Below are 12,338 nucleotides of genomic sequence, written 5' to 3'. Positions count from 1 at the left end.
CGGAAACAAACGAAGAATAGATCCAAAACTGAGAAAATAAAGAAGCTTTATCAAAAGATCCCACCTTTCTCACCAACTGAAACCCTAGACGAGCTTACCAAATCAATCTACTCCTCCAAATAGCCCAAGCGTAGCTCGAGCTCTGATACCAATTGTTGTTAAAAACCGTTTTGAGGAACCGAACCAAACGCCGATCAAAGAGGGCCAAAACCAACCAAAATCAATGCACAAACAAAACATCAATTTTAACATGGTTTGACAATTACCTACATCCACGAGGTAAGAAGGGGGTGAGGTTTTCACTAATAGAGAAGAAGAGTACAACTTGAGATTACAAATCACTCGAAGGAACAAACTAATCTCACCAACAAAGCTCTTAATCTCTCCAAATAAACCCTAATCAAATAGCTCAGAAAATACCTCTTTTCTGTGCTCCAAATATCCCAAACTCTTGCCTTAAGAAACCCTAGAATGTGTATTGGTATTTATACAAACACCAAAACCAAATAAGAACAGGAAATCAAAACAGGGCTTTGACCCGATTGAAAGACCTTAATACCACTAGGAAAGAACCCTAGAGGGGAGGTGAATAGTGTTTATGCTAATCTAATTCGATTTAAATGCCAATAAAAACTTACTAACAAATATCCTAGCAAATATGATATGTAACAAGATAACTATGCAAGGATATGAAACAAACACAAGGGGAAACAAAACAAGATAAATGAGATAGTAGGCAATATAAACAATGAGCAATTGACAAAGACGATATAATGATAAACACAAGGGTATGTATCTTGTATTAATCCAATATACAATTTTAGATTTTCAAACCACTGTTAATATCGAGCCTAAAATAGTTCTGGTTAGTAAGATATATGTTACTTGCGAGTTGCAACCATCCTTATGTGACCTGGGTATTTGGGTAACAAGATGGTGGTGTAAATTAGATAAAAGTATCGTGAAATATTAAGGGTTATTTACTTAGCACTATATGGTAAACTTGAGAAACGAATCTAAAATCATTTTCTGGATAAACGTACGATGCACTTATTGTTGGATTTTGTCGTGATGGGATTCAAAATAAAAGTGAAGATATCATAAGAAAATGGATTTGCTTCTAAAACTTTTTTGATGAACATATGATGCACTCATATATGAGCTCAGGGGTGCACAATTGTGCCCCTAATAAGATTATAGAATTACATTTTAAGGTATTCTAAACTTTCATTTTACACCCCCCCCCCCCCCCCCCAAAAAAAAAATTAAAAAATTAAAAACTTTTGGACCCTATTGAGTTTTGCCCATTTAAGTTGAAAATTTAGCCTACATATCAATAATTTAATTCTATAATATTATATTTTAAAATTTTGATAAATGGATATTTATGGGCCGCCCTCTAAGAAAATTTTTCTGGATCTGCTACTAGACGCACTTATTATTGGATTTTTATTATGGGATTCAAAATTAAAGTTCACATGTTATAATAAAATTGATTTACTTCTAAAACCAATGGTCATTTTGCAATTGAACTAAATAAAAATTTTCTAAAATTAATTTTGATCGAAAGTTCTTAATCTCAAATTGGCAAGTTCACTGCATGGACGTAATCTGGTTTTTTACTTGGTCTAACTTTGGTCAATAATAAAAGATATTCTTAACTAAAATACACCCTCCAGCCTACTCCTATAATAATGCACACAAAATATGGGGTTCTTTCGGGTGGATTGTCATCAAAATTAACGAGTCATCAAGGATTCCGCAATCTTTAGGCATCGTAATTCGTAAAGTGTAGTTTAGTTATCACTACTAAACATTTAGAGCATAACCAATCTTTGTGGTGCTTGGTCAACTAAATCACATTTAAAATTTGTGAGGGGACAAAAAAGACAGGAACCAAAATTTAATTTAACTCACCTCTAGGGGGGAAAGGAGCAAAATATTAGTCCAAACCAATTTTAATTAAAAATTAGTCAAACTAAGTTTTAACCAAAACTAGTTTTATAAAAACTAATTTTGTTTATTAAGGCCAAATATGAATAGACTAACACTAATCTGGTTTAGTTTATAAATTGCCACAACTGACCTAATATATAAACCAAAAGACATTAGATCCCAATTTTAAGGATTTTAATCCAGATATATTTATTCCATTTAGGAATTTTTTTCTATACCAAAAAAATTTTGATTCAAAGAATAAGTGATTTTGTAAATAACAAATAAGAACGAATGACAATGAGCAAAGACTTCAATTTCTGTTTGTCGAGAAATATGATCTACTTTGAAAAGAGTAAGAAAGATACAAGGCTAGTTGCCGTCACATTATTGTAGTGCACAAAGTAATGTGTTCAGAGACTGGCATTTTCTGTCCCGTGAAGAAAAGCTGGAAAAGGATGTAAGTTCAATAGCTAAGTCGAAAGGGTACAGATTCGGTGAGAGGTTAGTCTCACGTCAACTAGGGAATAAGTTGAAAAGGTAGAGATGAACATAAAGTGAGGAAATGGGCGTGCTGTGGTCCATACTTACCTGGACGGGGTCATTAGGTGATCAAGGAGGCCCATACCTAGGTTAGTGGCTTACATTGCACTTAGTGGGTGCGCTGGCCTACCATCTCCCTAAGTGGGAGAGTGGACGTCATTATTTGTTGCTGAGGGGGTACGCGCACGCGCGGCCCCCGCCCAATTCTAAATTTGAAATTGTTCTTTTTTTTTCTTTGGTGATGGTGATAATCTTAAGTAAAGCTCATACAATTATTTGCGGGGCGCATGGGGTCTAATGTCTGGCAGCTCAATAGACTTGACTTATTAGGGCGATGATGCTGTGGTGAGCCACAATTCAGCCAGCAAGACCCAATATTTGGGCCTTACGTTAGACTTATGAGTGGCCTACATTGCACTTCGTAGGTGCACTGGCCTACCATCTCCCCAAGTGGGAGAGTGGACGTCATTTTTTGTTGCTGAGGGTGTACGCGCACGCGCGGCCCCCGCCCAATTCTAAATTTAAAATTGTTTCTTTTCTTTGATGATGATCTTAAGTAAGCCCAGACCAATATCCGTGGGGCGCATTGGGTCCGGTGTTTGGTAGCTCAGTAGACTTGACTTTTTCGGGCGATGATGTTATCGTGAGCCACAATTCAGCCAGCAATACCCAATATTTGGGCCTTACGTTAGACTTGGGATTTTTTGGCCAGGATACTAAACCTGGACTGAAAATGGTTAGATGACGCAATATATGGGCCTTAGTCTGGACTACAATATATGGGCCTTTCATTAAACTTGGTATTTTTGGGCCAGGATAGTTAGTCTGGACTGCAATTGGTTAGATGACCCAATATATGGGCCTTACATTTGACTTGGTGGGTGGGGGTTTCTATGCCAGGATAATAAGTTTGAACTGTAAGGTTAAATAACTTAAATTCATTGAGAGTGTAGCAATTGGTTAGAGCAAGTCCATCAAGTTCCCACCGCCCGCTCTCAAGTCCTACGTGGCGGTAGGAGCTCGTGAACTCTCTCCAGCAAGCTCCGAATGAGTTACTTTGGGCTGGCATGGCACGGAGCTTGGGAGATCATGCCACGGAGCTCCCAAGTATTAAAAAAATTATTTTTTTACAAAAAAACCCATATATCAAAACCCAAAACCCAGTTTTGAATTAGGTGTTTAAAAAGTAGCCGTTGAGTTTAAAAATTAGCTGTTGAACAGTTAAAAAATTACTCATTGAACAGTAAAAAAATTAGCTATTGAACAATCGCAAAAAAATTAGCCGTTGAATAGTAAAAAAATTAGCCGTTGAACAATCGAAAAAAATTAGCCGTTGAACAGTAAAAAAATTAGTCGTTGCACAGTAAAAAAATCTATAAATACTCAATTCACTACACAAATCATTCCACACAATTCTCTCATAAAAAAACTCTATATTTTCCTATCAAATTACAAATCTCATGGATCCCTCCCAAAACTTTTATTCGCATCTCCTTAACGGTGAAGGATCGGCCTTATACCCACCGTTCTATAGAGACGTCGTAGAAGAAGCTCACCCCATCGAGTTCTCGCAATTGGCAACACAACAAGTGTCATCCCAAGAAACACCAACCACAAAGAAGAAGAAGGCTTACACTCGGTCCAAAAATTGGATTGTCCACGAGGATAAGCTTCTTGTGTCTGCTTGGCTGAACATGAGCCAAGACGTCATCCAAGGTTCGGGGCAACACAAAGATAAGTTTTGGCACAGAGCTAACGGCTACTTTATCCAATACTCCACCGATCCAACGAGTCGCACACCAAACCAAATGATGCATCGTTAGTCAATGATTCAACTGTCCGTCAACAAGTTCTACGGGTGCGTTGCTCAGATTGAAGGAAGACAAAGATCTAGTATGAGAATTATTGACTTGGTAATATTTAACTTATATGTTTTTATGTAAACAACATTGCATTGAAGAGAGGAATATATATGTTTAATTATGTTTGATTATTCTAAATTTAACTCTTGTGTAGACTGTAGAAGTAAAAAAATTATACCAATCTCTTTTATGGTAAATCATTCGTGTTTGACCATTGCTGGGTTGAGTTGCGTCATCATCAAAAGTGCATCCAACAAATGGAAACTTACAATAAGATCTGATCATAGCCGAGAAGAACCACAAACTCTGATTACTCACCAAACAATTCCATGCCAGCGACCCCACCGAGTTGAACACTCAGAAATGGGGGTGATTACGAGTCCCACGCCGGGTAAAGAAGCTCTACGACAGCCGGTAGATAAACATAAGGAAAAGAGGCCCGAAGAGGTTCAAAATCCGAAGCAATCTCGTTTCAGTCGTCCGATTGGAAAGGATAAACCGGAGAGTTCGAAAACTCCGTGCGCCTTCGACATCATGGCTCAGCTAGCCAATATTCCAGCGCAGATAACGCTATATGAATTGCTGCGGCTATCTAAAGAAACTAGAGAAGCATTGCAGGAAGCCTTGGCCGATGATGTTATAGCAAGGCCTGAAGGGAGGAAAGCGGCAAAGCTCAAGAGGAAACAAAATGTGAAAAACTCTATGTTCGCTAAGTCCATCATGGGAGAGGCTTTCGTGTGGATGAAGCAAACCACCAATCAAAAAATAGAGCTAAAACAGAAGAAACAAGATGACGATATCATGAACAAACCACCAATCAAAAAATAGAGCTAAAACAGAAGAAACAAGATGACGATATCATGAAGATGGATCTCTTAACACTCAATTCGGTTCAACGATAATACTTTGAAATACGTCAGACAGAGATATTAGAGAGGTGGATGTCTAAGGGTTCTTCCTAATTATCATATATTATATTGTATTAGATTTATGATTGTCATGATCGGCCCTTGTATTTTGTCGGGTACATTGGTTCCAGCGAAGTCAACCGAATCCAAGTAGATCCGTGTTCCGCTGTGAGCATTATGCCGCTTCGCCTGATGCATAGCCTTGGCATTCCAGTCAGTAAATTAGCGTCTACAGGCACAGTCATTTACGGATTCAACACCAGCGGGTCAAGGCCTTTGGGAAAGATCCGAATAAAATGCCAAATGGGCGATCTGAAGACGGAGGTCACGTGTTACGTGATAGATGCTGAGCTACTTGAAGTTGAAAATTTTGGTATTTAATGAAAACAACTACTTTATTGAAAAGGAAATTGGCGTAGTACAACAACTCGAACTTCTTTGCTAAAATTATATTAGACATAAAGAAACTTAATCCTCGGTAATGGATCCCTTGAGCTGCCACAGATGCACGATCAGATTATTCTTTAGTGATTTGTGTGTTTGCGTGTTCCTGATCCGATGATGATTTTGGATGAACTCAGTTAACGATCACAAAATTGATTTGTGTGTTTGCGTGTTCCTGATCCTAATGATCTTTGAATGTTTGTTGTATCACAAGCCACGATTTCGTAGCCGCTTGTTACTACTGCATACTATCTTGAATTGTTTATGGCAGTTTTTTGCCAAAAGCCCCCAAGTTCATGGTCGTTTTCTGAAAATTTCCCTTATTTATTTATACTAGTGTAATGCACGTGCTTTGCATGTGAATGTAGATATTTTAAGTTTTCAATTTTTATTAAATAGTTAAACTATGTGCTAATAAATAAAATTGCATAATTAGATTACGTAAAAAGAAATATATGAATTAATTATTATTGTGTAGTTATTATAATTGAATGTTTTTATTATAAAAATTCGCCTAGTGCTATCTTTTTTTAAATAAGTCCCCTAAAATTGACATTATTTTTAAATAAAACTGTTAATTCTATAAGTTTTCTTAAATAATCCCTTCCAATTTGAAAGTTGTTAACTTAATTTTGAACTAATTGCTGCATTAATCTTGCTAGCTTTTTCCTGATGTTCCTTACGTAGCTACACTTAATATCTGCAGCATATTGTAATAGTTACTTCTCATTATAATTATTTAATAGGGTAAATTGCACTAAACCCTTATGAACTTTCAGCCTCTATGAATTTTCAAAATCACACTAAACCCCTAATGACTAATTTGTTTCAAAGAAAATCCCCAATAACTTTTTGAATTTTGTAGATAACCCCTAAGAGTTAGAACCAAAAAATGGCATAATACAGCATTTTGAAAGTTATTGGGAGGTTGGTGTAATTTACCTAAAAGATATTAGGGGCTTTCTACAAAAGTTATTAGGGGTTTAGTGTGATTTTGAAATTTCATGGGGCCTATTTACTGCAAAATGATGAAGGTTCATGGTGGTTTATTATAATTTACCTTATTTAACATTATAATTCTTAGTTCAAGTAATACTATTAAGATAATTATACTATCTTTATACTATAAATATTTGTCTGATTTAATTTTTTAATTATGTACTTGTTGATGTCTGATATCACACAATCAGTTGAAGTCGCAGAGTTGCTGGATCGTCGAGAAGTTGAACTGTCGAGAGGGGGCCGTTTTCCTTCTTCGACTTTATGCCTGGTTCTCAGAGCTCAGGGTGGACAAATCACCTGCACACACAAGAATCATGGGAGTACAAGGGTTGTTTCCCCCGTGGTACCTCTGACGATCAAGTCAGCTGGTGGACTTGGGTGAGGTGAAGGAGAAACGGAGTGCTCTTCTAATATGTGCCTAGAGAGTTTTCAGGTAGTAAAAAAATATAACCTTTTTTCATGACGAATGGCGTATGTATTTATAGAGGATGCCAAGGGCAAAATTGGCATTTAGTGAGAATGCGGCTTATGATGATGGCAGGGGGTGAGCTGAAGTCTGAGTCACCCTTTGCCTGATACGTGTCGATTAGTGAGGTGATGGGAGGTCACTTAAGTGACATGGAGAATCAGCAGCCGTCGAGGCTTGTCGACGGGTGACATGGAGTCACTTCTGTGGTATGGGGATCCTGCAGCCGTCGAGGCTTGTCGGCGAGTAACATAGAGTCACTTCTGTGGTATGGGGATCTTACATCCGTCGAGGCTTGTCGGCGGGCGACGTGGAGTCATAATGATGATCATAAATGTTAAAATAATGCTGAAAATTAATATTCTGAGTCTCCTTCGGGGGAAGTGTCGGTTGATCGCTGAGTAGCAATCTTTGGCTCGACCGAGTCCCCCTTTCGAGTCGTCTTTGGGGAATGAAGTCGACTCGACTGAGTCTGTTCTCGAGATAGCATATTTGTAAGAAACTGGGGACACCATATAACAATACTTAAATAATTTAGTATTATAAATATTTTATAAATTTGTATTATACTATCATTAACAATTAATAACACTATTATCAATATTAAATAATTTTTTTGAAAGGTTAGTTTTCAATCATACCAAGTATAAATTATTCAATATCATGTAATAATCTTTGAGCAAATACTCAAAAAAAAATTAAATTATTTATTCAATTTATTTAATAATACTAAATAAATAGTGTAATTCATAATTTATTTGATATGATTAAAATAATTAGAATACTTATGTGATTAAATATTTATTCTTTTTATTTTATTGCCCATTAAATTAAAGTATAAATTTTAATAGTACTTAGTAATGTATATTATATTTATTTTATTATTTTAATTATAATTCATAACTAATTATTATAATAATTTAATTGGTTACTACTAATAATTGTGTATTTTTTATAAATTATTCTCTTATATTATTTTTAAATAATTAATAGTTATAATATTATTGATAATTATAATTATTTAGGAATGTGAGGAGGTGCATAATTAATAAGCGGCTACATTTATTTAATGATAGATTAATTAGAGATAATGACATAGTTATAATTTATCAAAGTTTGAGAGGACAAAAAAGAAAATTAAAAGTTTTGATACCACAATCTTCTTTTTATAGTTGTATAGATATAGAAGTATAGATTAATGAATATCTTCTCCTAGTTCTGATTCATGAGCAATGCCTTTTGTTGGTGAAAAGAATTCCTTTGAAGATATCTTAGTATATTTTCTGCTTTTAAATTTGTTGTTCTGATATTGGTATCTCAAATCTTGCTTATGTTTCTATCTCCGAACGATGATGATTTGCTCGCTCCATTTTGGTATTGGGGTTTTTGTTGTTTCCTCTTGACTTGGGGAAAGCATCAACTTGAAAAAACCAGTGCAGTACAACATTTACTATTTTTAACCACAGTTTCCACAAACTCAAAACGGTTTTGGCGAACTATGTGGCAAAAATTGGGTTAACTTTCAAAACCCCCCCTAACTTTCAACGATTATCACGTAATCTCCCGTAACTTTCAAAATATCAGAAATCCCCCTTAAGTTTAGGGGTTATTAGAAAACCACTTAAAATTTAAGATTTTCTCATAAACCCTCCCAAACACAATTTTTTTGTTGCACCAGACTTTCTTCATTTCTTGTGTAATGGTGAGGTAAGCTGGGATGGTCTACTGCTACTGTCAGGTGATGCATGCTTGCAACTAGGGGTGTCTATCACGGTCGGCCCGGTCCGGGCCAGGCAAAACCGGAACCCGGGCCCGGGCCTGAGCGATTTTTTTGTTTTTCAAATTTTTTTTATCTCTTTAAAATTTCAATAATACATAAAAAAGTACACGAAATTTTAATAAAAACAATAATATTATTAATCACTTGAAATTACATAAATTATAAATACAAAAAACTTTAAAAATGATAGATGATAAAAATAACTTATTTTTTAATAATCAGTAAATTATTTACAAGTGTAAATTTATTTCGAAATTCATTACATCACAATAAATGAGTACATCCTAACTAGGTTGACACGTACTCATCTATATCACTATCATTTGCAACTGTTTCCAAAATAATTCATTATAAATTTTCAGCTAAGAAATAAAAATATAATTTGATGAATATTGTTTACTTTTTATATCTATCTGCTAGTCCCAACTCTTAAAATTTATCTTCAATACCAACCATTAGATCGATGCCTTACGTTCTGCTCTCTTACCTACACCAATCTTGTAAGCACATCACCGCCTATAAGTATACAGATCTAATGATGTCCTGTGGTCGTCGATCAAACGTCCTGCTGTGCTGAAGGCAGATTCTTAAGCTACCGTCGAAACCTGCACTGTTAGTAAGTCACGAACCATGAAGGAAAGTATAGGATATAAAACCGATTTATATACTTTTCACCATTGTAAAATATCTAAATTATTATTTTGACATTTAACTAAAGAAGCAGTTAAATACTGATCAATTTTAGAAACCTCCAATGATGATCCATAGGGGTGGGCAAAAACCGAAAAAAACCGGTTCAACCGAATAAACCGCCCGAAAAAACGGATCGGTTAACCGAACCGAATTATATGGATGAGAAGAAGTCTGTAAACCGCCCGAACCGAATTAAATCGGTTTGGATCCGGTTTGAACCCCTAAACCGCCCAAAAAAAACCGATCCGAATTCTTTTGGGCGGTTTAGAGGTTAAACTTATACCTCAAAACTTTTCCTGTTATCATCCAATAGATTCAAACGGCGCAAGGAGCAGTTTCAAGCAATGAGTACAACAATATCACAGAAAAATATCCTTGAGAACTAAGTAAAGATTCAAATCAATCCAGAAAATTTGTTATGCACATGATGCACTTACAAAAGATGCATATGCTACATTATTTGAACAATATCATACAAAACATCACTCCCCCGTGTAATTAAATAAACTTAAACTTTAGTTAAAAAATTTTGCAGAAAAGATCTTGAGAATTACATAAGATTCAAATCAATCACAAAATGTGTTATGTACATGATACTTACAAGAGATAAGCATGTTGTATTATATGAACAACATCTTTAAAACATCAGTTCTCTGCGTAATTATATCAACTCAAAACTTTATTCTAAAGATGATAACCAGTCTAATAAAGCTTTGTTGGCGAGCTCAGGAACCTCATCATGAGGACAATGCCCAGCTTGCAAATTCACAAGAGAAGTCTTTGGATAGAACTCTTTGCAAATTCAAAAACCGAAACCGAACCGAATTTCGGTTGGGCCGAATATTCGGATGAAGGAGAAAAAATCTGGATCTGGATGAGAGTTTTGAGAATTTGAAAAATTCGGATTGGATGCGGATTGGGCATAAAACCGAACCGAACCGAATATGCCCAACCCTAATGATCCAAGTCCAGATCCACCAGTTAGCTCAGCTACCATTGCATACCTATCAAAACTTATACTTTTACCCCGACTTGAGCTCGAAGAAGCCAATCTTGTAGACTGCTGTGTAGCTACACCATATTAAGCTGCATACTCATCATATAAGATTTAAAAATAATTTCTAATAATATTTTGATGAGTAGTAGCAGTAATAGTTTGACCATCATCCGTGTCTATAATCTGTCCACCATACAAGGAATTTAACAAACATCTAAGGCTAATATCCTTTAAACATGGATCAATAAGAACCCTCAAACTAAAAATTAGAGGAATAGGCCTAAAATATTTATTAAATTTACTTTTCATTTAAAAAATTATATTTCTAAAATAATCATCCATACGATATTTATTATTATTTTTTGAATATTTAAAAAATTTAAACCAGCTAAAGTAATGGTTGGATAATAACAGTCAGATAATAACAATGTAGCATCATAAAAAACTTGTAACATCTCTTTTAAATTACTTATAATTGTCTATTCATCTTCAGTAATTCCATACATGCTATCAAAGCTAGAACTAGAAGCATAAAAAACAATAAAATTATTTATAATTTCTTTATATTCTATTGCTACACTTAACATTGCATATGTAGAATTCCACCTATGGTCAATATTTTTTGAATCAGTCTAGGTTTTATATTTTTTCTTTTATAGAATTGTTTCCATCTTCTAATTCTTTGTTCAGAAGCATTATGCATATAAGTTACCGTCCTAACCTTTTCTATCATGGGTTTAATTTTAGTAAATGTACTTTGAACAATTAAATTTAAAATATGACAGACACATCTAATATGAAAAAGATCACCATGACATGGCAATGACAGAGATTGTTTGATAAATCAACAGTTACATTATTATTACTTTCATTATCTAGTGAAAGAGAAAATATTCTTTCTAAAATTTCTAATTTTAAAAGGTCTTCAATTATTAAATTTGCAACATTAATACCAGTATGTGACCCTTTAATTATAATAAAAAAATAACTCTTTTAAATATTTGCCAATTTTTATCAATCCATTGTGCTATAATACATAAATAATCAGTTTGTACTTTTGATGTCCAAACATCAGAAGTTAAAGAAAATTTACAGGTTAAACTTTGAAAATAAGAAATTATTTTTCCTTGTTCCTCCTGATAATGTTTTAAAATATCACGTTGACAAGTTTGACGAGATTTTTTTTAAATGCGGGGTAAAAACCATATGTAAATAAATCTTCAAATTCATCATCTTCTGCTAATTTAAAAAGAAGATTCTTAAGAATGAAAAACCTGATGACGCATTTCCTGGCACGAGCTGTGTCATAATTCCAGCTACCGAGACTATCAGAATATGAGGATTGCGAGATCATAGATTGTCGGATATCACCTTGAGGCGTCTGGCATTTGTTGTGTTTATCTAAATAACGTTTGAGGTGGTTGGTGCCGCTCTTATGATGAGATTGGAAAATCTTGCCGCACAACGCACACTTAGCCTTCTAGGTTAGGATCCTACCGTGTTCATTCTTGGTGACGTCTATCTTTTCGAAAAAATTTCACACATCGGATCTCGGCATTTTAGGAGCTCTTGGTGTAAAATCATCACCACCGTATTCGGGATCAATATCGGTAGGATCGGTAGGAGTAGCTGTAGTAGGAGGACTCATTTCGAGAGTGAGGTTTTGCTCTTCATAATCAGATCCGGAAGTCATTTGATTGAAGAATTA

This window comes from Asparagus officinalis, chromosome 5, assembly GCF_001876935.1.
Source record: "Asparagus officinalis chromosome 5, Aspof.V1, whole genome shotgun sequence".
NCBI lineage: Eukaryota > Viridiplantae > Streptophyta > Magnoliopsida > Asparagales > Asparagaceae > Asparagus > Asparagus officinalis.
The sequence above is the reverse complement of the archived record's forward strand: the minus strand, read 5'-3'. Positions refer to the sequence as shown.